Raw genomic sequence first — 26,844 nt, forward strand, 5'->3', positions numbered from 1 at the left:
TTGTGTGAACCATTTGTCCTTCTTATTATGACTGATTCGCGAACCATTTGTCCTTCTTAATGTGACTCATTGTATGAGGCCATTTACGGGTCCATGTTGGTTCTTATATTTGTCGCACAAATCCGTGTAATTTTTATTTTAAACATCGTATCATGTTTAAATACTTCCATAATTAATTCGTCCAATTCACTCCGTAAATATACGTGTACCACTACACATATTATTTACTTACTAATACTAATCACATTAATCAATTAGTACAATTTTAGTAAATTAACAGTTAATTAACTAAAACCCGTTTCCCAAAACTTATTATTTAATTATCGCATAATTAAATAATAACTGCTGCTCCTCGAGTTCGCAACTCGAAATCTCTCTAAAATTAATCGACTAACCTCTTAGTCTATAAATCAAGGGACTAAACAAATTGTATCTCATACAATTAATTAGTTATCAATTGGGATTCGTTCCTTTAGGTGTGACCGAAAGGGGTCAGTTGATCACCGCCGTCTCACGACAAAACGAGTATGTAGTAAGGTTGAGTAAGGTACAAGAAGTTGATAAAACCTACTAACCAAAGCCTTCTCATAAGCTTTACATGATGAGTCATGTCATTTCAATAGAATTGAGATGAACAACTACATTCAAGATCAAACTGGATTACAGAATATGAAGTAGTAATCAGGCATTGACTATTCATATGTAATAATCACATTTGTCGTTCGAGTTTTACTTTAAAACTCTTTTATTATACTTTGTTACATCCAAACGGGTTGTAGAGACAACATTGAATCCCGTTAAAGTGAACCCGGATTAACATGGTATTCGCCCATAGTCACTTGTATGAGGTGACGTCTCGAAGTGACTAGAGTGTGATGCGATTGATGGCAAGTTCAAGTGCCATAGAGTCATGTGAGATGACTAGTAGATCACATAGGCAGACTGTTAGGAACACTTTGTCGGGCAGTGACCGCTTATAGAGTTCTGGCAAATTTATAAAGCCTGGTCGTGGCGAGAGCTACTATAGTATTCTAATGAGTCGATTCTTTTGACTAAAGACTGTTCGCCTAAGATGGCACAGTTTCAGATTAGCTTTGATTTATGTTACTACGACCTTCGTAAATGGGGCCAAACGGGCATATTTTGGGTTATGATGGCTGTGGCTAGTCGAAGGGAATAAGTGCGATAGGAATTGTCCACCCCTTTGTCAGGGTTAAAACAATATCTCAGGGCCACTCGAGGAGCAATGAACTGGAAATGCGTGGCCACGCTCGGAAGGTATCTATGGTAGATAAATTTCGGTCAATCAGTTATTCTCCAGATCGAGGAAACCACTCTCGATATGATCACTTGCAAGTACGACCCGAAAGACACCTTGCATTGAGTGGGAGATAGTAATAGGACAAGAGAATTGGTGACGCACACTTGTCGAGGACAAGTGGGAGATTGTTGGAATAAGTGTCCCCTACAATAATGCGATCACAATTGTCGATCATATTGATCACATGTTTAAACCTCAATTTAAGAATACGTAAGGGATGATTCAATTATATAGTCAACTGACCAACATTAATCGGTAACGATTGGCTTGCTAGAGTTTGACGCCATCGTCGTGGGACGGTGGTGGTCGATTGATCCCTTAAGGTCACACCTAAAGGAGGATGCCCTTATCTATAAAGTTGATTAATTGTATGACGATGCAAGTTTATCAATTCCTTAAAATTGAACAATTCGATTTGTGAGAGAGAATAATTAACTTATTGTAATGGGATTAAATAAGATTTACTTTAGTAATAAAATGCTTTGTTACTAAAATTGTTTATTGTTTGAGAAACAATAGAGATAAGAATGAATGGTCAATTATAATTACAAGATGTTGTGAATTATAATTACTTGACCCATTTTATTTATATGATCAAGTATCACTAGTCAATTTATTGAATATAATTTAATTAATTAATGAAATGATTTTAATGTGATAAATATGCATTAAATTAATTAATAACATGTATCATAGTACATGTGACATATTGTGTGACAAATGACAAATTGACAAAATAAAATGGTAGTCCATTTTATGGTACATGGACCGAAATAATGAGAGTGATGGGTGTTAGTGGGTGAATTATTTTATGAGATAAAATAAGCTAATGATGCCTAGTCTACACCTAGCCTTACATGCCTAAGGTTTTGATAAGAACAAAAGGAAAAGTAAAAGGACAAGATGTTGCTCTTTTTCTCCTTGAACCGTGACACCTCTAGCATTATCAGAGGAGTTTTATTCACTACTCATTTTAACATACTTGTCCATTCAAAACACATGAAAAAGTTTATTCATTATTCTCTCTCTCTCTCTCATGTTCATCTTTTCTTTCATCAAAAACATGAGATTTTGATTGAAATTGTTCATAGAGATTACTAAAATTATTAATGTAATATATGAGTGTTAGTAATCAATTTTAAGGTAAACTACTAAACTAATATCTAGCTAATATTATTTAGTGGGGATAAAGGATAATCTTGGGTGGAATCAAGAGGAGAATCTCTACTTCGTGATTTTGGAGGATTATTCTTATATTCATTGTAGCTCAAGAACTAACAAGAAGGAGATCTTGTTGGTGCCCATTTGACCGAAATTTAATTGGTGAGAAATTGATTTTCTTATCTCTTCTTATTTAGTTTGCATGCATAAGATTTAAATTAATTTTATGACTAAATTAATTTGTAACATATTAGAATATGTTATATAATGAGATATAGATTTCCAACACATTTGTCCTTATTATTTCAACTCGTTGTGTGAACCATTTGTCCTTTTCAATGTGACTCGTTGTGCAAACCAATTGTTCTTTTCAATGTGACTCATTGTGTGAACCATTAGTCCTTGTCAATGTATCCCATTGTGAAAGGCAATCGTCCTTCTCATTGTGACTCATTGTGTAAAACATTTATCCTTATTATTTGACTCGTTGTGTGAACCATTTTTCTTTTTCAATATGACTCGTTGTGCAAACCAATTGCTCTTCTTATTATTACTAGTTGTGTGAACCATTTGTCCTTCTTATTATGACTCGTTCTGCGAACCATTTGTCCTTCTTAATGTGACTCATTGTATGAGGCCATTTACGGGTCCATGTTGGTTCTTATATTTGTCGCACAAATCCGTGTAATTTTTATTTTAAACATCGTATCATGTTTAAATACTTCCATAATTAATTCGTCCAATTCACTCCGTAAATATACGTGTACCACTACACATATTATTTACTTACTAATACTAATCACATTAATCAATTAGTACAATTTTAGTAAATTAACAGTTAATTAACTAAAACCCGTTTCCCAAAACTTATTATTTAATTATCGCATAATTAAATAATAACTGCTGCTCCTCGAGTTCGCAACTCGAAATCTCTCTAAAATTAATCGACTAACCTCTTAGTCTATAAATCAAGGGACTAAACAAATTGTATCTCATACAATTAATTAGTTATCAATTGGGATTCGTTCCTTTAGGTGTGACCGAAAGGGGTCAGTTGATCACCGCCGTCTCACGACAAAACGAGTATGTAGTAAGGTTGAGTAAGGTACAAGAAGTTGATAAAACCTACTAACCAAAGCCTTCTCATAAGCTTTACATGATGAGTCATGTCATTTCAATAGAATTGAGATGAACAACTACATTCAAGATCAAACTGGATTACAGAATATGAAGTAGTAATCAGGCATTGACTATTCATATGTAATAATCACATTTGTCGTTCGAGTTTTACTTTAAAACTCTTTTATTATACTTTGTTACATCCAAACGGGTTGTAGAGACAACATTGAATCCCGTTAAAGTGAACCCGGATTAACATGGTATTCGCCCATAGTCACTTGTATGAGGTGACGTCTCGAAGTGATTAGAGTGTGATGCGATTGATGGCAAGTTCAAGTGCCATAGAGTCATGTGAGATGACTAGTAGATCACATAGGCAGACTGTTAGGAACACTTTGTCGGGCAGTGACCGCTTATAGAGTTCTGGCAAATTTATAAAGCCTGGTCGTGGCGAGAGCTACTATAGTATTCTAATGAGTCGATTCTTTTGACTAAAGACTGTTCGCCTAAGATGGCACAGTTTCAGATTAGCTTTGATTTATGTTACTACGACCTTCGTAAATTGGGCCAAACGGGCATATTTTGGGTTATGATGGTTGTGGCTAGTCGAAGGGAATAAGTGCGATAGGAATTGTCCACCCCTTTGTCCGGGTTAAAACAATATCTCAGGGCCACTCGAGGAGCAATGAACTGGAAATGCGTGGCCACGCTCGGAAGGTATCTATGGTAGATAAATTTCGGTGAATCAGTTATTCTCCAGATCGAGGAAACCACTCTCGATATGATCACTTGCAAGTACGACCCGAAAGACACCTTGCATTGAGTGGGAGATAGTAATAGGACAAGAGAATTGGTGACGCACACTTGTCGAGGACAAGTGGGAGATTGTTGGAGTAAGTGTCCCCGACAATAATGCGATCACAATTGTCGATCATATTGATCACATGTTTAAATCTCATTTTAAGAATACGTAAGGGATGATTCAATTATATAGTCAACTGACCGACATTAATCGGTAACGATTGGCTTGCTAGGGTTTGACGTTACTGTCGTGGGACGGTGGTGGTCAGTTGATCCCTTAAGGTCACATGAAGTAAAACTCTCAAGACTCGGATTTTGATTGAAAAGGACACAATTTGGACAGTGAATGGGACTTTTTAATCGTGATAAAAACGACTAAAAACTAAACAGAAACTCCGAGGACTGCAATCGAACAGTCGACCGAACTGTTTATAACGACGGTTTCCAGAACTCTACAATCGAATAGAGTAAAAGACGTGATTGGGATATGACTTAATCCAAGCACTAAGCCACTAGATTAAGCCTAAGGGAAATTTCAAGCACTAAGCAAAGAAATTATCCAAACCTCAAGCACTAAGCAAAGAGGACTATTCAAGCACTAAGCAAAGAATAGGTTTTGATGAAGAAAACACTTGTTTTCTTACTCATTATTTAATTCACTCAATCTGATTTTTACAAAGAGAAAAGAGCTCCTTAAATAGAGTCCTTGTTGCAATCCTAGCCATTCATCTAAAGTAGCATCTAAGGCTCACAATGGTCTCCTAAAGAGACATAAAAAACGTCCCATATGCCTAACACAATATGAAAAATAAAAGGCTACAAGACAAATGAAATAAAGAGGATTGTTGGTAATTGCACAAGCTTCCTTTGGCATGCTTCACTTATTTATCTTATAAAGACTTCTTGGGCAGCTGGTGGGGCTCGTCTATAAGGAGTATAAGACCCAAAATTGCAGCAAAAGGTCCCTTAAAGCTTGCCTAGACAAAAGAAGAAAGCTTGAAAGCGATGGTTGTACTTCTCTCCAAAACCGTGCCCATTGGACCACTCGGTTTGGTGTTCTCTTTTGAATCTGATATAAACCCTTTCAAGATTAATTACCCTAGGAAAAAAAGGCTCTAAAATCATCATAGAAGAGTCTTAGGCCGAAAAATGGCATGTGTTCTTAGACGGGATTGAAGGTGGACCTCGATTTTGGTGAAGGACCAAAACCGGGTTTGGAGAGCATCTTAGAAAATCAGACGCATTTTGGAAGAGGCATATCTCTTAGTTCAAGACGAATATGAGGGCCCATGATAGCTCATTTGAAAGCTAAGGGAGCTAACTTTTACCTCCAAAAAGGATCAACCTTAGACGTTGAGTAAATCTCGAGTTATTGAACTTCTAGTGAACGTAGGTCATGGGCTGTCCAGAAATGCGCAGTCTGTTTGCATCAGCCATATCTCAAGCTATAGACCTGATATGGAGGTGATTCAAAATCCATCGTTTTTCTAAGATCCCAAGCTTTCTAATGACATAAGAATAATTGTATTTTCATGAGTAAAACTTGAGATTTAGAGCTTGGAAGTTAGGCTTGATGTAATGACACTTCAAAAAGCGATGAAATGCATTCAATTGTGAACTGTTCCTTGGACTGTTTCTTTTGGCTTAAAAATGAATCACAATGCAACAAATTTTGTTGCATCACACCTAAAGGAGAATTCCCTTATCTATAAAGTTGATTAATTATATGACGATGCAAGTTGATCAATTCCTTAAAATTGAACAATTCGATTTGTGAGAAAGAATAATTATCTTATTGTAATTGGATTAAAAAAGATTTATTTTAGTAATAAAATGCTTTGTTACTAAAATTGTTTATTGTTTGAGAAACAATAGAGATAAGAATGAATGGTCAATTATAATTACAAGATGTTGTGAATTATAATTACTTGACCCATTTTATTTATATGATCAAATATCACTAGTCAATTTATTGAATATAATTTAATTAATTAATGAAATGATATTTATGTGATAAATATGCAGTAACTTAATTAATAACATGTATCATACTATATGTGACATATTGTGTGACAAATGACAAATTGACAAAATAAAATGGTAGTCCATTTTATGGTACATGGACCGATATAATGAGAGTGATGGGTGTTAGTGGGTGAATTATTTTATGAGGTAAAATAAGCTAATGATGCCTAGTCTACACCTTGCCTTACATGCCTAAGGTTTTGATAAGAACAAAAGGAAAAGTAAAAGGACAAGATGTTGCTCTTTTTCTCCTTGAACCGTGACACCTCTAGCAATATTAGAGGATTTTTATTCAGTACTCATTTTAACATACTTGTCATTCAAAACACATGAAAAAGTTTATTAATTACTCTCTCTCTCTCATGTTCATCTTTTCCTTCATCAAAAACATGAGATTTTGATTGAAATTGTTCATAGAGATTACTAAAATTATTAATGTAATATATGAGTTTTAGTAATCAATTTTAAGGTAAACTACTAAACTAATATCTAGCTAATATTATTTAGTGGGGATAAGGGATAATCTTGGGTGGAATCAAGAGGAGAATCTCTACTTTGGGATTTTGGAGGATCATCCTTATATTTATTGTAGCTCTAGAACTAGCAAGCAGGAGATCTTGTTGGTGCCCATTTGACCAAAATTTAATTGGTGAGAAATTGATTTTCTTATCTCTTCTTATTTAGTTTGCATGCATAAGATTTAAATTAATTTTATGACTAAATTAATTTGTAACATATTAGAATATGTTATATAATGAGATATAGATTTCCAACACATTTGTCTTTATTATTTCGACTCGTTGTGTGAACCATTTGTCCTTTTCAATGTGACTCGTTGTGCAAACCAATTGTTCTTTTCAATGTGACTCATTGTGTGAACCATTAGTCCTTTTCAATGTATCCCATTGTGAAAGGCAATCGTCCTTCTCATTGTGACTCATTGTGTAAAACATTTATCCTTATTATTTGACTCGTTGTGTGAACCATTTTTCTTTTTCAATATGACTCGTTGTGCAAACTAATTGCCCTTCTTATTATCACTAGTTGTGTGAACCATTTGTCCTTCTTATTATGACTCGTTTTGCGAACCATTTGTCCTTCTTAATGTGACTCATTGTATGAGACCATTTACGGGTCCATGTTGGTTCTTATATTTGTCGCACAAATCCGTGTAATTTTTATTTTAAACATCGTATCATGTTTAAATACTTCCATAATTAATTCGTCCAATTCACTCCGTAAATATACGTGTACCACTACACATTTTATTTACTTACTAATATTAATCACATTAATCAATTAGTACAATTTTAGTAAATTAACAGTTAATTAACTAAAACCCGTTTCCCAAAACTTATTATTTAATTATCGCATAATTAAATAATAACTGCTGCTCCTCGAGTTCGCAACTCGAAATCTCTCTAAAATTAATCGACTAACCTCTTAGTCTATAAAACAAGGGACTAAACAAATTGTATCTCATACAATTAATTAGTTATCAATTGGGGTTCGTTCCTTTAGGTGTGACCGAAAGGGGTCAGTTGATCACCGCCGTCTCACGACAAAACGAGTATGTAGTAAGGTTGAGTAAGGTACAAGAAGTTGATAAAACCTACTAACCAAAGCCTTCTCATAAGCTTTACATGATGAGTCATGTCATTTCAATAGAATTGAGATGAACAACTACATTCAAGATCAAACTGGATTACAGAATATGAAGTAGTAATCAGGCATTGACTATTCATATGTAATAATCACATTTGTCGTTCGAATTTTACTTTAAAACTCTTTTATTATACTTTGTTACATCCAAACGGGTTGTAGAGACAACATTGAATCCCGTTAAAGTGAACCCGGATTAACATGGTATTCACCCATAGTCACTTGTATGAGGTGACGTCTCGAAGTGACTAGAGTGTGATGCGATTGATGGCAAGTTCATGTGCCATAGAGTCATGTGAGATGACTAGTAGATCACATAGGCAGACTGTTAGGAACACTTTGTCGGGCAGTGACCGCTTATAGAGTTCTGGCAAATTTATAAAGCCTGGTCGTGGCGAGAGCTACTATAGTATTCTAATGAGTCGATTCTTTTGACTAAAGACTGTTCGCCTAAGATGGCACAGTTTCAGATTAGCTTTGATTTATGCTACTACGACCTTCGTAAATGGGGCCAAACGGGCATATTTTGGGTTATGATGGCTGTGGCTAGTCGAAGGGAATAAGTGCGATAGGAATTGTCCACCCCTTTGTCAGGGTTAAAACAATATCTCAGGGCCACTCGAGGAGCAATGAACTAGAAATGCGTGGCCACGCTCGGAAGGTATCTATGGTAGATAAATTTCGGTGAATCAGTTATTCTCCAGATCGAGGAAACCACTCTCGATATGATCACTTGCAAGTACGACCCGAAAGACACCTTGCATTGAGTGGGAGATAGTAATAGGACAAGAGAATTGGTGACGCACACTTGTCGAGGACAAGTGGGAGATTGTTGGAGTAAGTGTCCCCGACAATAATGCGATCACAATTGTCGATCATATTGATCACATGTTTAAATCTCATTTTAAGAATACGTAAGGGATGATTCAATTATATAGTCAACTGACCGACATTAATCGGTAACGATTGGCTTGCTAGGGTTTGACGTTACTGTCGTGGGACGATGGTGGTCAGTTGATCCCTTAAGGTCACATGAAGTAAAACTCTCAAGACTCGGATTTTGATTGAAAAGGACACAATTTGGACAGTGAATGGGACTTTTTAATCGTGATAAAAACGACTAAAAACTAAACAGAAACTCCGAGGACTGCAATCGAACAGTCGACCGAACTGTTTATAACGACGGTTTCCAGAACTCTACAATCGAATAGAGTAAAAGACGTGATTGGGATATAACTTAATCCAAGCACTAAGCCACTAGATTAAGCCTAAGGGAAATTTCAAGCACTAAGCAAAGAAATTACCCAAACCTCAAGCACTAAGCAAAGAGGACTATTCAAGCACTAAGCAAAGAATAGGTTTTGATGAAGAAAACACTTTTTTTCTTACTCATTATTTAATTCACTCAATCTGATTTTTACAAAGAGAAAAGAGCTCCTTAAATAGACTCCTTGTTGCAATCCTAGCCATTCATCTAAAGTAGCATCTAAGGCTCACAATGGTCTCCTAAAGAGACATAAAAAACGTCCCATATGCCTTACACAATATGAAAAATAAAAGGCTACAAGACAAATGAAATAAAGAGGATTGTTGGTAATTGCACAAGCTTCCTTTGGCATGCTTCACTTATTTATCTTATAAAGACTTCTTGGGCAGCTGGTGGGGCTCGTCTATAAGGAGTATAAGACCCAAAATTGCAGCAAAAGGTCCCTTAAAGCTTGCCTAGACAAAAGAAGAAAGCTTGAAAGCGATGGTTGTACTTCTCTCCAAAACCGTGCCCATTGGACCACTCGGTTTGGTGTTCTCTTTTGAATCTGATATAAACCCTTTCAAGATTAATTACCCTAGGAAAAAAAGGCTCTAAACTCATCATAGAAGAGTCTTAGGCCGAAAAATGGCATGTGTTCTTAGACGGGATTGAAGGTGGACCTCGATTTTGGTGAAGGACCAAAACCGGGTTTGGAGAGCATCTTAGAAAATCAGACGCATTTTGGAAGAGGCATATCTCTTAGTTCAAGACGAATATCAGGGCCCATGATAGCTCATTTGAAAGCTAAGGGAGCTAACTTTTACCTCCAAAAAGGATCAACCTTAGACGTTGAGTAAATCTCGAGTTATTGAACTTCTAGTGAACGTAGGTCATGGGTTGTCCAGAAATGCGCAGTCTGTTTGCATCAGCCATATCTCAAGCTATAGACCTGATATGGAGGTGATTCAAAATCCATCATTTTCTAAGATCCCAAGCTTTCTAATGACATAAGAATAATTGTATTTTCATGAGTAAAACTTGAGATATAGAGCTTGGAAGTTAGGCTTGATGTAATGACACTTCAAAAAGCGATGAAATGCATTCAATTGTGAACTGTTCCTTGGACTGTTTCTTTTGGCTTAAAAATGAATCACAATGCAACAAATTTTGTTGCATCACACCTAAAAGAGAATTCCCTTATCTATAAAGTTGATTAATTATATGACGATGCAAGTTGATCAATTCCTTAAAATTGAACAATTCGATTTGTGAGAGAGAATAATTATCTTATTGTAATTGGATTAAAAAAAGATTTATTTTAGTAATAAAATGTTTTGTTACTAAAATTGTTTATTGTTTGAGAAACAATAGAGATAAGAATGAATGGTCAATTATAATTACAAGATGTTGTGAATTATAATTACTTGACCCATTTTATTTATATGATCAAATATCACTAGTCAATTTATTGAATATAATTTAATTAATTAATGAAATGATATTTATGTGATAAATATGCAGTAACTTAATTAATAACATGTATCATACTATATGTGACATATTGTGTGACAAATGACAAATTGACAAAATAAATTGGTAGTCCATTTTATGGTACATGGACCGATATAATGAGAGTGATGGGTGTTAGTGGGTGAATTATTTTATGAGATAAAATAAGCTAATGATGCCTAGTCTACACCTAGCCTTACATGCCTAAGGTTTTGATAAGAACAAAAGGAAAAGTAAAAGGACAAGATGTTGCTCTTTTTCTCCTTGAACCGTGACACCTCTAGCAATATTAGAGGATTTTTATTCAGTACTCATTTTAACATACTTGTCATTCAAAACACATGAAAAAGTTTATTAATTACTCTCTCTCTCTCTCATGTTCATCTTTTCCTTCATCAAAAACATGAGATTTTGATTGAAATTGTTCATAGAGATTACTAAAATTATTAATGTAATGTATGAGTGTTAGTAATCAATTTTAAGGTAAACTACTATACTAATATCTAGCTAATATTATTTAGTGGGGATAAGAGATAATCTTGGGTGCAATCAAGAGGAGAATCTCTACTTTGGAATTTTGGAGGATCATCCTTATATTCATTGTAGCTCTAGAACTAGCAAGAAGGAGATCTTGTTGGTGCCCATTTGACCAAAATTTAATTGGTGAGAAATTGATTTTCTTATCTCTTCTTATTTAGTTTGCATGCATAAGATTTAAATTAATTTTATAACTAAATTAATTTGTAACATATTAGAATATGTTGTATAATGAGATATAGATTTCCAACATAAGTCTTTTATCTTCTTAATCCTTAAACCATTTCGTTTGTCTTTGTTTGAGTCCAAATCAGTCCATTTGTTGAGTCTAATTCCATCAAATTTAAATTTTGTTTTCAAGTCTTATTTGTCCAAAAATGGAGTCCTAGCAGTTTTATTCCAAATTGGTTATCAGAGCTTTGGTTGAGTGTTCATCATTCCTAACTACATCTAAAACTACAAAAACAACCCAATGAGTGAAGAGAGGTTTTCAAAGCTTTGCTTTGTTTCTAGAAAAATCAGTTTTACTTAAGTTGTTGTGATTCTGATTTTTCATGGGAAAATCAGTAGCTATTGGTGTTGTACCCTATGTTCCATGCTCAAAGATGAAGCCTTGTGATCTTGGTTCCATTTCCAAGTCATTAGAAGCAGCTATAGTGAAGTTGCAAGCTCTAACAAAAGGGTATGAAGGTGATGTGCATACAAAGAGTGCAACAAGCACCCATGGGGTTCCAAGGGAACCAAAACCTCCCGATTTGTATCAAGGAGAACACCTCATGCCCTATGAGTGTTCTAATTCCTCTCCTACCCTTAGAAGCAAAGGTAAGACACCATTACTTCCTTCCATTAATGGTCAAAATAGTAGAGCATTTGTGTCTTGGTTGTTTGATGTTGAATGCTATTTCGAGAACAAGTGTTTTTCTGATAAAGAGAAGTGTAAACTGGTTGTGTCTTCTTTAAAGGGTGTTGCTTTGTTGTGGTATAATACTCTTACATTTTAATGGAGGATGGAAGGGAAGGGTAGAATATGTTCTTGGTTTAAACTTGAAAGGAACATGAGATTAAAGTTTCTACCTTCTTCTACCATGGATAATTTGTTGGCTGAACTTAAGACCCTTAAACAAAAATCTTTCAGTGTTCATGAGTATGCTAGATTATTTGAGGAATTACACTTTGTGTATGACAATGAAGTAAGTTCTTTTCTAAAGGGAATCAGATTTTACAATGGCTTGAAATCTGAAATTGCTAGGAGGATTAAATTAGCAATGATGCATTCATATGGTGAATTGCTTGAGTTGGCTTTGTGTGTGGAGAAGAGCTTAGCAAGGCCTGAAAACCATGAGGTTTTAGCTAAAAGGGAATGTTTAGGGGTAACCAAAACAGTTGGGAGAGAGGAGAGTTTAGACCAAGGAATTGTCATGCCATGCTTAAACATTGCTTGTCCTAAGTCTAAGTCCCTTGAGCCAAAGGTCATGAGCACTTATGCTAAAATGAATAGCTCATGTAGTGCTATCTTTGAGAACCCATGTCTTGAAACAAAAACCCCCTTCAACTCATTACATGAGCCTACTAGTGAGGAAGAGAGTTGATATAGAATTCGTAGGTTTGGAACGAACAAATTAGGGTTTGCAAAGTTACAGCAGGAGCTATAACTTAAACGAATTGGAAATCTTGAAACTTAAGATTAAATCTGATTTTTTTGTATGTGGATTTTCGTGTAATTGACTGGGAATGAAGAATTGGATTGAATGATATGCGCGTATTGGAACAAAGTAACCGGATAGGATAGTGGATTTCGTTCTTACCTCGCAAGGTTATAGCTCAATCTACTATAACTTTCAGCCTCGCAAGGAAGAAAGAAAACTAACAACCTCGCAAGATTAATTAGGGTTAGCTCACAAATGTAAACTTTTATTAAAACTCATAATCTGAAAAATAGGGTTTACATGAGGCCCTATTTATACTAACTCCTCCTCCAAGCTATCTTGGGGCAAAAGATAAGAATCAAATAACTAAATAAAATCTGATATTATCTCTTATCTTAGACAATAAGCTAAGAATAATATCTTTTATTTTAAGATAAATTAATAACTAATAAAATCTAACACCAGCTACCAATATCCGAACACAAGCCCAGCATTCGGTTATTTAGTAACCGTGTTTTCAGCCCACGCCTCTTCGGTACCAGCCCACTTCAACATCGTCACGCAACTCGAGCCAAACTTGAATCCCTCCACGATTTGGGCCGCACTTCGACTAATAAGAACTTAATTTTCACTATCGAGCAATGCTGCCGCATCATTCTCTCCTTCTTTTTGAAAATTTGGCCTCAAATTGTCGTCATCCAAATACAGCGACAAGTCTCCCACGTTGAAAGTAGCACTCACACCTCCATACTCGCTTGGTAACTCAAGTTTATAGGCATTTGAACCATAACATTCCAAAACCTTGAACGGGCCATCAGCTCTCTGCATAAGCTTATTCTTCCGCTTCGATGGAAATCGTTCTTTTCTCAAGTGTAGCCACACAAGATCTCCTACCTTAAACACGGGCTGCTTGCAATGCTTATTTGCTTTCTCCTTATACTTTGTATTTGCCTTCTCAATTTGAGCTCTCACCTGCTCACAAGTACGAAGAAATGTCGCTTTTCTATCTTTTGCTTCGAAACTCATGAGATCTTTCTTTGGGATTGGAACCAAGTCAATAGGCAGAAATGGATTGACTCCGTACACAATTTCGACTGGGGCTCTCCCAGTAGTAACAGATGGGGTTCGATTGTAAGCAAACTCGGCATGTGCGAGTTTAATATCCCAATCCTTTGTGCTCTTGCTAACTAATCCTCTCAACAAACTCCCAAGAGTGCGATTAGTTACTTCCGTCTGACCATATGTTTGTGGATGGTGGGAAGTACTGGAAAGTAACTTCGTTCCCATCAAACGCCATAACGTTTTCCAGAAATAACTAATAAAATTTACATCTCGATCCGATACAATGGTAAGTGGAATTTCATGTAAACGAACCACCTCTTTGTAATACAGATCAGCAACGTTAGTAGCATCATCGGTTGTATGACAAGGAATGTAATGAGCCATCTTCGAAAACCGATCAACAACCACCATTATAGAGTCTTTACCACGCTGCGTTCTAGGCAATCCGAGTATAAAATCCATACTCACCTCGCTCCAAGGCTGTTTCGGAACTGGTAATGGCGTGTACATCCCTTTAGCAAATGAACTCTTCGCCTTTTGACACATGACACACTTAGCCACGATTTCTTGAACATCCTTAATCATCTTTGGCCAATAAAAATGTTCACTTACAATGTCGTAAGTTTTATTAGAACCAAAGTGACCAGCTATCGCTCGTCCATGAGCTTCGCGAACAAGTAATTCCTGAATCGAACTTTGTGGAATGCAAAGTCGATTTCCCTTGAATAAAAACCCATCTTGCAATATATAAGCTCCAGTAGGCTCAATCAATTCTTTAGCAAAAAACGGAACAACCTTGTACAACTCCTTAATATGCTCGAAACCCAACAATCTTGCATCGAGCTCAACCAACAAACAATGCCTCCTAGAAATTGCATCAGCTACAACATTCAAACTTCCCGTCTTATACTTTGATGAGAAAGTAAAATATTGCAGAAACTCGACCCATTTAGCGTGCCTTTGATTTAACTTTTCCTGCCTATGTATATGCTTAAGAGCCTCGTGGTCAGAATGTAACACAAACGGCTTCGGTCGCAAATAGTGACTCCAATGGTCTAATGCTCTCACATTGGCATAGAATTCTTTATCGTAAGTTGAGTAGTTCAACCTTGCTCCACCTAGCTTCTCACTGAAATATGCAATCGGTTTTTTTTCTTGTACCAATACAACACCAATTCCAACGCCACTCGCATCACATTCGACCTCAAACAACTTGTCGAAATCAGGAAGTGCTAAAATAGGCCCGGAACACAACTTACTATTTACTTCTTCAAACGCCTTTTGGGCGCTAGTAGTCTACACGAACTCTCCTTTTTTGGTCAGTTCTGTAATTGGAGCCATGATGGAACTGAACCCTTGAATGAATCGCCTATAGAATGATGTTAATCCATGGAAACATCGCACCTCTGTAGTCGATTTAAGAACCGACCAGGCCTGAATTGTGTCGATATTAGATGGGTCCATACTCACACCATCTTTACCAACAATATAGCCAAGAAATACCACACTCAGCACCATAAACGTGCACTTCTCAAGCTTGCCAAATAGTTTCTGTTTTCGCATAACTTTGAATACAGCTCTAAGATGTTGCTTGTGCTCTTCTTCATTCTTGCTATAAATCAAAATGTCATCGAGATATACAACCATGAACTTGTTAAGGAAAGGTCTTAACACTTCATTCATAAGCCTCATAAACGAGCTAGGAGCGTTATATAGGCCAAATGGCATTACGAGCCATTCATATAACCCCTGTTTCGTTTTAAAAGCGGTTTTCCATTCATCCCCTTCCAGAAACCTCATTTGATGATAACCACTCCTTAAATCCAGTTTAGAGAAAACACACGAACCAGAAAGTTCGTCCAACATATCATCAAGCCTTGGTATAGGAAAGCGGCATTTGATTGTAATGTTGTTCACCGCCCTACTGTCAATACACTTTCGCCAAGTTCCCTCCTTTTTTGGCACTAATAATGTTGGCACTGCCCATGGACTCAAGCTCTCTTGCACATACCCTCGATAAATTAGTTCTTGTACTTGCCTTTGTAATTCTTTAGCTTCCTCGGGATTACATCGATAAGCCGGTTTATTAGGCAAAGCAGCTCCGGGAATCAAGTGACTGCGATGTTCAATTCCCGGCAATGGAGGTAACCCATATGGTAACTCCTCGGGAAACACATCCATGAACTCGTCAAGTAACCCCTGCACTTCTTGGCGGTTACTCTCACCAACGGACTCCAAGTCTCGGACAACCAGCACATATGCTTGTTCTCCTTGAGCAAGGACCTCCTCTATTGCACTTGCATCTAACAACAAACTCTCTTTTGTAGCGAGTTTATTTCGTTTACTTGGTGACAATGGTTTAAGATGGTATTTAGCTTTTCCTTTAGTCATGATATAAACATTACCCCTGCCATCATGCTCAACCTTACGATCAAATTGCCACGGCCTTCCCAACAATATATGACAAGCATTCATTGGAATCACGTCACATAATATTTCATCTTCATACGGTCCTAATTTCAAAGAAACTAAGGCCTGTTTCTTAACTAAGATCCCGTTATTCTCATCAAGCCAATGCAATTTATACGGTTTAGGGTGATTTTTCGTAGGTAATTTCAGATTGTCAACAAGTTCCCTAGACACGACATTAGTGCAAGAACCGCTATCAACAATAAGATTGCAGAGCTGATTATTTACCTTACAACGAGAGTGAAACAATCGTTCCCTTTGCTCCTCCTCAACGCGAGCAGCCTCGGTGTGGAGACTTCGGATTACCAACACCTCTTTCTCCTCATCACTATAAGGATCAATAATATGAACCTCTCCATCGCTATTCTCCTCTTCTTGCATAGCTGAACTCTATCTGGTTCGGGAAGTACAATATCAAAGTAGATATTCGCCTATCAATTGCACCCAAGACGATATGAGATATGCCCTATTGATTATGCTAGAATCGATCTAAAATTTTCTGTAAAATTAGGTTGTTTTGTGTTTTTACTGATGACAGGAGGCACAAAAATTGCTTAGGAAAAAAATTAGGTCAGAATGATAATCTCCCTTACTCCCTATAAACCGTGTATAAGGAGTTAATTAGGGTAGATTATCTTCTTTTAATTTTTGGCCCATTTGACCGAAATAAGGAGTATATTTCCTTATTTTCGGTTAATCCAAAAAATGTATAAAATGTGTTAAATTGTCATATAGTGAGGATCGAACCCATGACCTCTTGGTTTGTGTACCCTCACTATTACCACTATGACACATTCATCTTGTTGATATTAAATATAACCGATTACATTTAATTACGAATTAACAGATTAATTCGTCAAAGCTAACATTCCATATATTTAATTAAATATAACTTATTATATTTAATTTACGAATTGACAGTTAATTCGTCTCAACTAATATTATTTAATCTTCATTAAATAATTGTCTCATCAACACATTGACTAACTGTTTAGTCATATTAGGCATCAATGTGATCATATTTCTATAACCACATCTCTCAAACACATCTTATAGGTGTGACCTTTAGGGACCAGTTGATCACCGCCATCTGTATGATAATAACGTCAAACTTTCTAGCAAGCCACCCGTTATTAGGTAAACGTTAATCAACTGATTAAATATAGGAAGTATACCCTTGTGAACCTGTAAGAGATTTACAAATGTTATCACACTAATTTGTGGAGGACACAAGCTCCAACAGTTTTAACCGCCGTACCCTTGCCCTTGTCTTTTGGGCCTTCTTTTCGTGTCTCCTTTCTACTAGACGTGGTAGTCGCTGGTTTCGAATAAGAATTCGAACCCTTTGAATAATCACGAGAATAGGATTTCTTGCCCTTATCTTGCTTCTCGAATTTAAAAGCCAACCAGCAAACATCCTCAAATCCATCGTAATTCTGGATTTCGACCCGTTGTTGAAGCGTTGGATTGAGGTCTCGAATAAATCGTGTTGTCCTCAATTCTTCTTTCTCTTCCAAATCGCAAACAATGCTCAACTTCTCAAATTCTTTTACATAATCAGCAACGTTCAAACCCTCTTGTGCTAAAGATGTTAGCTTTAAATAGTTGTCCTGCTCATAATCCCTAGGCAGAAACCGCTTCATCAAATGTTTCTTCAATTTTTCCCAAGTCTCGATTTTTGGTTTTCTGTCCCTTTTTCGTTGCTTTTTCAGATTTTCATACCACAAAGACGAATACTTGGTTAATTTTAAGGTAGCAACCTTAAATTGCCTATGCTCATCGTAGTCTTTATAATCGAATATTCTCTCTGCTTGACGAACCCAATCTAGAAACTTTTCAGCATCTAGATCTCCATCAATCTCGGGTATGTCGAGTTTAAGGCCTTTATCATCATCGTTTTTGTTTTTGTTTTTCTCCTTTAGACCTTCTTCTTCTTCAGATTCGGCTTGGCTGTCCGAATCAGCCCCATCCAGCTTCTTTTTCTTATTCAAAAAATTGGCTATGTTCTTCACAATATATGAGATCTGGCCAATTTCTGCTCTCATTGCATCCATGTCCTCCTTCCATGGTTTAGCCACTCCGTCGCTATATTCGGCATCATCTCCAATAGCCATGACTTCCCAAGACTGATTTATTATGAAATAAATCAAAATAGAATTCGTAGGTTTGGAACGAACGAATTAGGGTTTGCAAAGTTACAGCAGGAGCTATAACTTAAATGAATTGGAAATCTTGAAACTTAAGATTAAATCTGTTTTTTTGTATGTGGATTTTCGTGTAATTGACTGGGAATGAAGAATTGGATTGAATGATATGCTCGTATTGGAACAAAGTAACCGGATAGGATAGTGGATTTCGTTCTAACCTCGCAAGGTTATAGCTCAATCTACTATAACTTTCAGCCTCGCAAGGAAGAAAGAACTTCATTTTCACTATCGAGCAATGCTCCCGCATCAAGAGTAGCCATACCCTTACCCATGGAGCCATCAATGACCAAGCTATTGATTTGGGGCCTAGAGAAGTGATTGTTAACCAAGGACTACTTAGCCTTTAAACCATGGAGTTTGGACAGTCCATGGTCATGTTCAATGGTAGAACTTGTTCGGATTCAAGTAAGGGTAAAGCAAGAGGAGAGTCTTATGTTGTTCCATACTCGAGTGTACCAAATCCGACCTCCTACATCAGCCATGGTTCTTGCTTCAAAATCTACATCTTGCGAACATGCCAACCGAGTAAGGATCAACCTTAAACGTCCTTAGAGCCTGATTTGTCCAAGAACTTTAGTGACAAGAGAGTAACAACACCTCTTTTGCCATACACAATTCTGGTCTATGATCCGGGAGGAAGTCATGATAATCCATCTCTTGAGGTGTGTGTGGTCTTATTGTGAAGAGGTTGAAGATGACAATGTCGAGAATTTAAGGGCAAATTCTTTTGAAGAAAGGGAGTTTGCAACAAAATTTGTTGCATTGTGATTCATTTTTAAGCCAAAAGAAACAGTCCAAGGAACGGTTCACAATTGAATGCATTTCATCACTTTTTGAAGTGTCATTACATCAAGCCTAACTTCCAATCTCTATATCTCAAGTTTTACTCATGAAAATACAATGATTCTTATGTCATTAGAAAACTTGGGATCTTAGAAAAACGATGGATTTTGAATCACCTCCAGATCAGGTCTATAGCTTGAGATATGGCTGATGCAAACAGACTGCGCATTTCTGGACAGCCCATGACCTACGTGCACTAAAAGTTCAATAACTCGAGATTTACTCAACGTCTAAGAGTGATTCTTTTTGGAGGAGAAATTTAGCTCCCTTAGATTTCAAATGAGCTATCATGGACCCTGATATTCGTCCTGAACTAAGAGATATGCCTCATCCAAAATGCGTCTGATTTTCTAAGATGCTTTCCAAACCCGGTTTTGAACCGTCACCAACAATCGAGGTCCAACATCAATTCCGTCTAAGAAGTCATGCCTCCAACCGCCCTATTTCACATATCTGTTGAGTTTAGGATATTTTTGTGTAGGATCTTTTATCTCCAAGGGCTACCATTCAGAAATTATTTGAAGAACTAAAGCAAAGGTACAAGGGGACCCGGTTTTGAACAATGAGCAAAATGTCGCTATCAATCTTTCCTCTTTTGATCCAACAAAGCTCAAGAGACTTTTTAGAGCTGCAAAAGAGCCTTTTACGGTTCTCCAAGGCCTCCAATCAGTCCATATAATCATAAATAAGAAGTTGAGCTAACAAACAAGGAAGATTGGACTATTAGTTTACTTTAGCTTTTCTTTGCTTTATGTCATTTTCTGTTTCAGCATTGTGTAAGTACCTTGGCTGCCGTTTTTTATGTCCTTTAGCTGCTCATTTTATAGCCCTTAGATATAATTTGTAATCAAGGGTCAACATTGTAAGCCTTGGTCTATATAAACCAAGCTAGGCACATGAGAACTTCAGATTTGAATGAATTAAAATATGAGTTTGAAACTGAAGTTTTCAATCAATTTTCTTCTTGCTTAGTGCAGAAAACGTATCATAACTTAGTGTTTGAGGCAGAATTAACTCTTGCTTCGTGATCTTGAGCTTAATTCCAAGGCTTAAAAATGCTTCGTGATCTAGTTTAAGTCATATCCCGGTTACTTGTTCTTGTTTCGTGTCAAGACAGCCCCAAAGTTTCTGTTTTTGTTACCTTAAGTCATTGTGGAAATTGTTATTTGAATGTTTAGTTCATAAGCATTTAAATTACAAACCTATTTTCCATTGTTGTCATTCGTTTCAATTGTGTTGTTTGTCACGTCCCAAACCTTCTGTTTTCTGTCTTAATTTATGCAAGTTTAAGTCTTTTATCTTCTTAATCCTTAAACCATTTAGTTAGTCTTTGTTTGAGTCCAAATCAGTCCATTTGTTGAGTCTAATTCCATCCAATTTAAATTTTGTTTTCAAGTTTTATTTGTCCAAAAATCAAGTCCTAGTTGTTTTACTTCACATTGTGACTCGTTGTGTGAACGATTGTCCTTCTTATTGTGAATCGTTGTGTGAACCATTTGTCCTTCTCATTGTGACTCGTAGTGTGAACCATTTGTCCTTCTTATTGTGAGTCGTTGTGTGAACCAAATTGTGATTCGTTGTGTGAACCAATTGTCCTTCTTATTGTAACTCGTTGTGTGAACCATTTGTTCTTTTCAATGTCACTCGTTGTGCAAACTAATTGTCCATCTTATTATGACTCGTTGTGTGAACCATTTGTCCTTCTTAAGGTGACTCGTTGTGTGAACCATTTGTCCTATTCAATGTGACTCATTGTGCAAACCAATTGTCCTTCTTATTCCGACTAGTTGTGTGAACCATTTGTCCTTCTTATTGTGACTCGTTGTGTGAACCATTTGTCCTTTTCAATGTGACTTGTTATGCAAACTAATTGTCCTTCTTATTGTGACTCGTTGTGTGAACCATTTGTCCTTATTATGGTGACTCGTTGTGTGAACCATTTATCCTTCTCATTGTGACTTGTTGTGTGAACCATTTGTCCTTTTTAATGTGACTCGTTGTGCAAAGCAATTGTCCTATTCAATGTGACTCGTTGTGTGAACGATTTGTCCTTCTTATTGTGACTCGTTGTGTGAACCATTTGTCCTTTTCAATGTGACTTGTTGTGCAAACTAACTGTCCTACTTAATGTGAGTCGTTGTGTGAACCATTTGTCCTTCTTATGGTGACTCGTTGTGTGAACCATTTGTCCTTCTCATTGTGACTCGTTGTGTGAACCATTTGTCCTTTTTAATGTGACTCGTTGTGCAAAGCAATTGTCCTTTTCAATCTGACACGTTGTGTGAATGATTTTTTCTTCTTATTGTGACTCGTTGTGTGAACCAGTTGTCCTTTTCAATGTGTCCCGTTGTGCAAAACAATCGTCCTTCTCATTGTGACTCATTGTGTAAACCATTTGTCCTTATTATTGTGACTCATTGCGTGAACCATTTGTCTTTCTTATTGTGACTCGTTGTGTGAACCATTTGTCCTTCTTATTGTGACTCGTTGTGTAAACCATTTGTCCTTATTATTGTGACTCGTTGTGTGAACCATTTGTCCTTGTCAATGTGACTCGTTATGCAAACTAATTGCCCTTCTTATTGTGACTTATTGTTGTTGGAATATGTGTCCTACGACAATAATGCGATCATAACTGTCAATCATAATGATCACATGTTTAAATCTCATTTTAAGAATACATGTGGGATGTAATATTTTACAGTCAACTGGTCCACACATATCGGTAATGATTGGCTGACTAGAGTTTGACATTCTTTGTCGTGCGGACGGTTGTGATCGATTGATCCCCTTAGGTCATACCTAAAGGGTGACACTCTTAATTGATTATTTAATTGATCGTATGTCGATACGAGTTAATTAAATTGCTTAAAATTGACGGACGATTTTGTGAGTATTATTGACGTGTCTTATTGTAATTCGATTAAATAAGATACGGTCTTAGTAATCAAATTGTTTTATTACTTAGATAAAATTATTGTTTACGAAACAATTGAAACTGAATGAATAATTAATTATAAATACAAGACGTTGTGATTTATAATTGATAAACCGTTTTGGTACAAGTAATTATGAATTACTAAGTCGATTTTGTATATGATATATTTTTTATTAATACGTTGATTTTTAATATGTTAAAAATACATTACAATTACACATGACTAGTAACATGTGACAATTGACAAATGACAAATATGAAATGGACCTCCCATTTTATATAAGTGCCGAAAATGGAGGGAGTATTAGGTTTAAATTGTGTTAATTATTTTTAAGTGGAAAACATGATGATTGCAACCTAATATAGCCATGCATACCTATGATTTCTTAAAGATCATAGACCCATATTAGACTCTCTAATAAAATTAATTTATCTCATAAATTGTCATTTAGGTGATCTATGTAACATGCATGCTAATATGAAAGCATAAAAAGAAAGTATAAGGAAAAACAATTTCCTTACATTGATTTAGTGGTAAAAAGGGCACAAACTAGTTCACCTTCCTAGCTTGTTCTTCAGCTTAAACCAAATGGAAGACCCTCCTTGAAAATCTTCAATAAGATGATCTCCTTCTTGTTGCATCCAAGAACTAACCCAAAATAATAACAAGTATTGACTAGTAACTTGGTAATTTTATATCCTTGATAGTATTTTAATTTTACTAACTTTCTTAGTAAATATTAATGTATGTATACTAACAACTTAGTAGTGATTCATAATTATTTTAGAGAGATGAATAAATATTGTTCACATGCAAATAGGTAGAGTGAAGAAGTGAGGCAGAGTAAATTGTGAACAATAGATGGAGTATATAGGAAGGAAAGTGGCGGGTGGAGGTGGAGTGAGGGAGTGGAGAAATTTTGTCTTATGTTTTTATCTTACATCACATGCAAACTCTTACATAAGATAAATTATGGTAGTATACAAAATAAGGTGAAATGATTATGTGAGTAATCATCCACTACTCTTATTTTACACGGTCCACATGACCATTTACGGGTCCATGTTGGTTCTTATATTTGTCGCACAAATCCGTGTAATTTTTATTTTAAACATCGTATCATGTTTAAATACTTCCATAATTAATTCGTCCAATTCACTCCGTAAATATACGTGTACCACTACACATATTATTTACGTACTAATATTAATCACATTAATCAAATAGTACAATTTTAGTAAATTAACAGTTAATTAATTAAAACCCGTTTCCCAAAACTTATTATTCAATTATGGCATAATTAAATAATAACTGCCGCTCCTCGAGTTCGCAACTCGAAATCTCTCTAAAACTAATCGACTAAATTTTTAGTCTACAAATCAAGGGACTAAATAAATTGTATCTCATACAAATAATTAGTTGTCTATTGGGGTTCGTTCCTTTGGGTGTGAGCGAAAGAGGTCAGTTGATCACCGCCGTCTCACGACAATAACGTCAAACTCTAGTCAGCCAACCGTTATCGATTTACGTTAATTAACTGACGAGGATCAAATAATTAAATATCTGATGATATTCCATTAATGAGATTTATTATGTTAACGCACTATTGTGGAGGACACTAACTCCAACAATCTCCCACTTGTCTGACACAAGGTGTGCGCTACCAATTCTCTTGTCCGTTTTAATCTCCCACTCAATGCAAGGTGTCTTTCATGTCGCACTTGCACATGGACACATCGCGAGTGGTTTTCTCGATCGGGGGTGTGACTACCTGACCGGAAAAATCTCTCACAGATTACTTCCGAGCGTGGCCACGCATTTGTAGTCATTAACTCCTCGAGTGGCCTTGAGATATAGTTACCCAACGTGGGTGAACAATTCCTGTATGCCCTATCTATCCTATTGCACAATACAGCTCACCATGACCTAGTAAATGCCCTTTTGGCCTCCTTTCACGGCACGACCTAGGACAAAAACCAAAGTCACTCTAAATCGCACCGATCGGATAATAGTCTCCAGTCAAAAGAATCGACTCATTAGAACATCTTAGAGATCCCCGCCACGACCAGGCGTCTATAATAGAACTTAGGGACCCTCTAAATGGTCACTGTCCGACAAAGTGTCACATACTCTGCCTATGTAATCGACCAGTCATCACATATGACCTTATGGTGTTGAACAACAATCAATCGACTTACAATCTAGTCACTCCGAGACGTCACCTCATTAAGTGACTAGGGACAAAATACAATGTTCATCTTATTCACTTGAATAGTGTTCAACATTGTCTCCACAACTTATTCAGATAAACAAGGTATTAAAATTTAGTCACACTAAATAAAAGATTCATAAAAGAATGAATACGAAAACAATGAATGTGATTATCATATATATAATAAAAGATACACTATCCAATTATTAGATATCCATAATCTAAAGAAAATCTGGTACTCGTCTCAATCCCATAGCGACGACATGACCATCATGCTTAGCCTTTGATAAAGGCTTGGTTAAAGGATCAACAATATTATCATCTGTCCCAACCTTACAAATGTCAATTTCCTTCCTTTCCACATAATCTCTAATTACATGGTATTTCCTTTAAATGTGTCTAAATTTGTTACTAGACTTAGGCATTTTGGCTTGAAAAATAGCTCCACTGTTATCACAATATAGAGTGATAGGATCTTTGGCGGAATGGACTACTCCTAGCCTGTCCATGAATTGCCTAATCCAAACGACTTCCTTCGCGACCTCGAGCCGCAAGGTACTCGGCCTCTATTGTAGAATCCGCAGTAATGCTTTGCTTGAAGCTCTTCCAGCAAACAGCTCCTCCATTTAGCATAAACACATAGCCGGATTGGGATTTCATGTCATCCCGATCGGTTTGGAAACTTGCGTCCGTTTAACCTCTTACACGCAACTCAGTTTCTCCTCCAAACAATAAGAACGAATCCTTAGTCCTTCTCAAGTACTTAAGGATGTTCTTTACGGCTATCCAGTGACTCTCACCAGGCTTGGCTTGATACCGACTTGTCATGCTCAAAGCATACGCAACATCAGGACGAGTGCAAATCATAGCATACATGATAGAACCAACAGCGGAAGCATAAGGGACGGTCTTCATGTGTTCAATTTCCTTAGAGGTGGAGGGAGACTGTGACTTGCTCAAAGTGATCCATTGGCCCATAGGCAGAAATCCTCTCTTGGAGTCTTTCATATTGAACCGGTCAAGAACATTGTCAATATAAGCTTCTTGACTCAATGTTAGTATCCTTTTGGACCTATCCCTATAGATCTGGATACCTAAGATTCGTTGTGCCTCTCCCAAGTCCTTCATTTGGAAGTGTTTCCCTAGCCACTCCTTAACGGAAGTGAGTGATGGAACATCATTCCCAATGAGCAATATGTCATCCACATATAGGACAAGGAATGCAACCTTACTCCCACTAAACTTCATGTGTAAACACGGTTCTCCCACACTTCTAGTGAAACCATATTGTTTAATAACATGATCAAAGCGATGATTCCAACTCCTAGATGCTTGCTTAAGACCATAAATGGACTTCTTGAGCTTACACACCATCTTAGGGTTAGATGTATCCACAAAACCTTCTGGTTGTATCATGTACACCTCTTCTTCTAGAATCCCATTCAAGAAGGCGGTTTTGACATCCATTTGCCAAATCTCATAATCATGAAATGCGGCAACCGCTAAGATTATCCTAATAGACCTAAGCATAGCGACTGGAACAAAGGTTTCGTCATAGTGTAAACCATGAACTTGGGTGAAACCTTTTACCACCAATCTAGCTTTGTTAACATCTACATGTTTATCCACGCCGAGCTTAATTTTATATATCCATTTACACTGAAGGGGTCGCACTCCCTCAGGTTGTAACACCCCCATTTATTCGGGAGCCTTTAGCTAGACATTCCCAAACAAATAGATCTGTTACCATCTCGGTTTCCCGAGTTAGTGAATAACAAAGTACAACAATACCAAAGTATTTTAAATTAAAACTTAGCTATTACATGTTTATTACAATTAACCAACTAAAACTTAATATAAAATATTTACAACTCGCAGCGGAAAATAAATAAGTGATATAACTATATATATATGTGATCTAGACTTCATCGAAGGTTCCAAGTCGAGCTCTCATCCCAATGCTCCAGAGTCAGCTAATCATTAATACCTGTCAAATCTGCTCCCCATTAAACGGTTCACCGCAGGTGTTCCCGAATACACAGTCAACCGCGCTGTTGAGTAGGAATAAACTAAACAACAATA

This window comes from Silene latifolia, chromosome Y (genome assembly GCF_048544455.1).
Source record: "Silene latifolia isolate original U9 population chromosome Y, ASM4854445v1, whole genome shotgun sequence".
NCBI lineage: Eukaryota > Viridiplantae > Streptophyta > Magnoliopsida > Caryophyllales > Caryophyllaceae > Silene > Silene latifolia.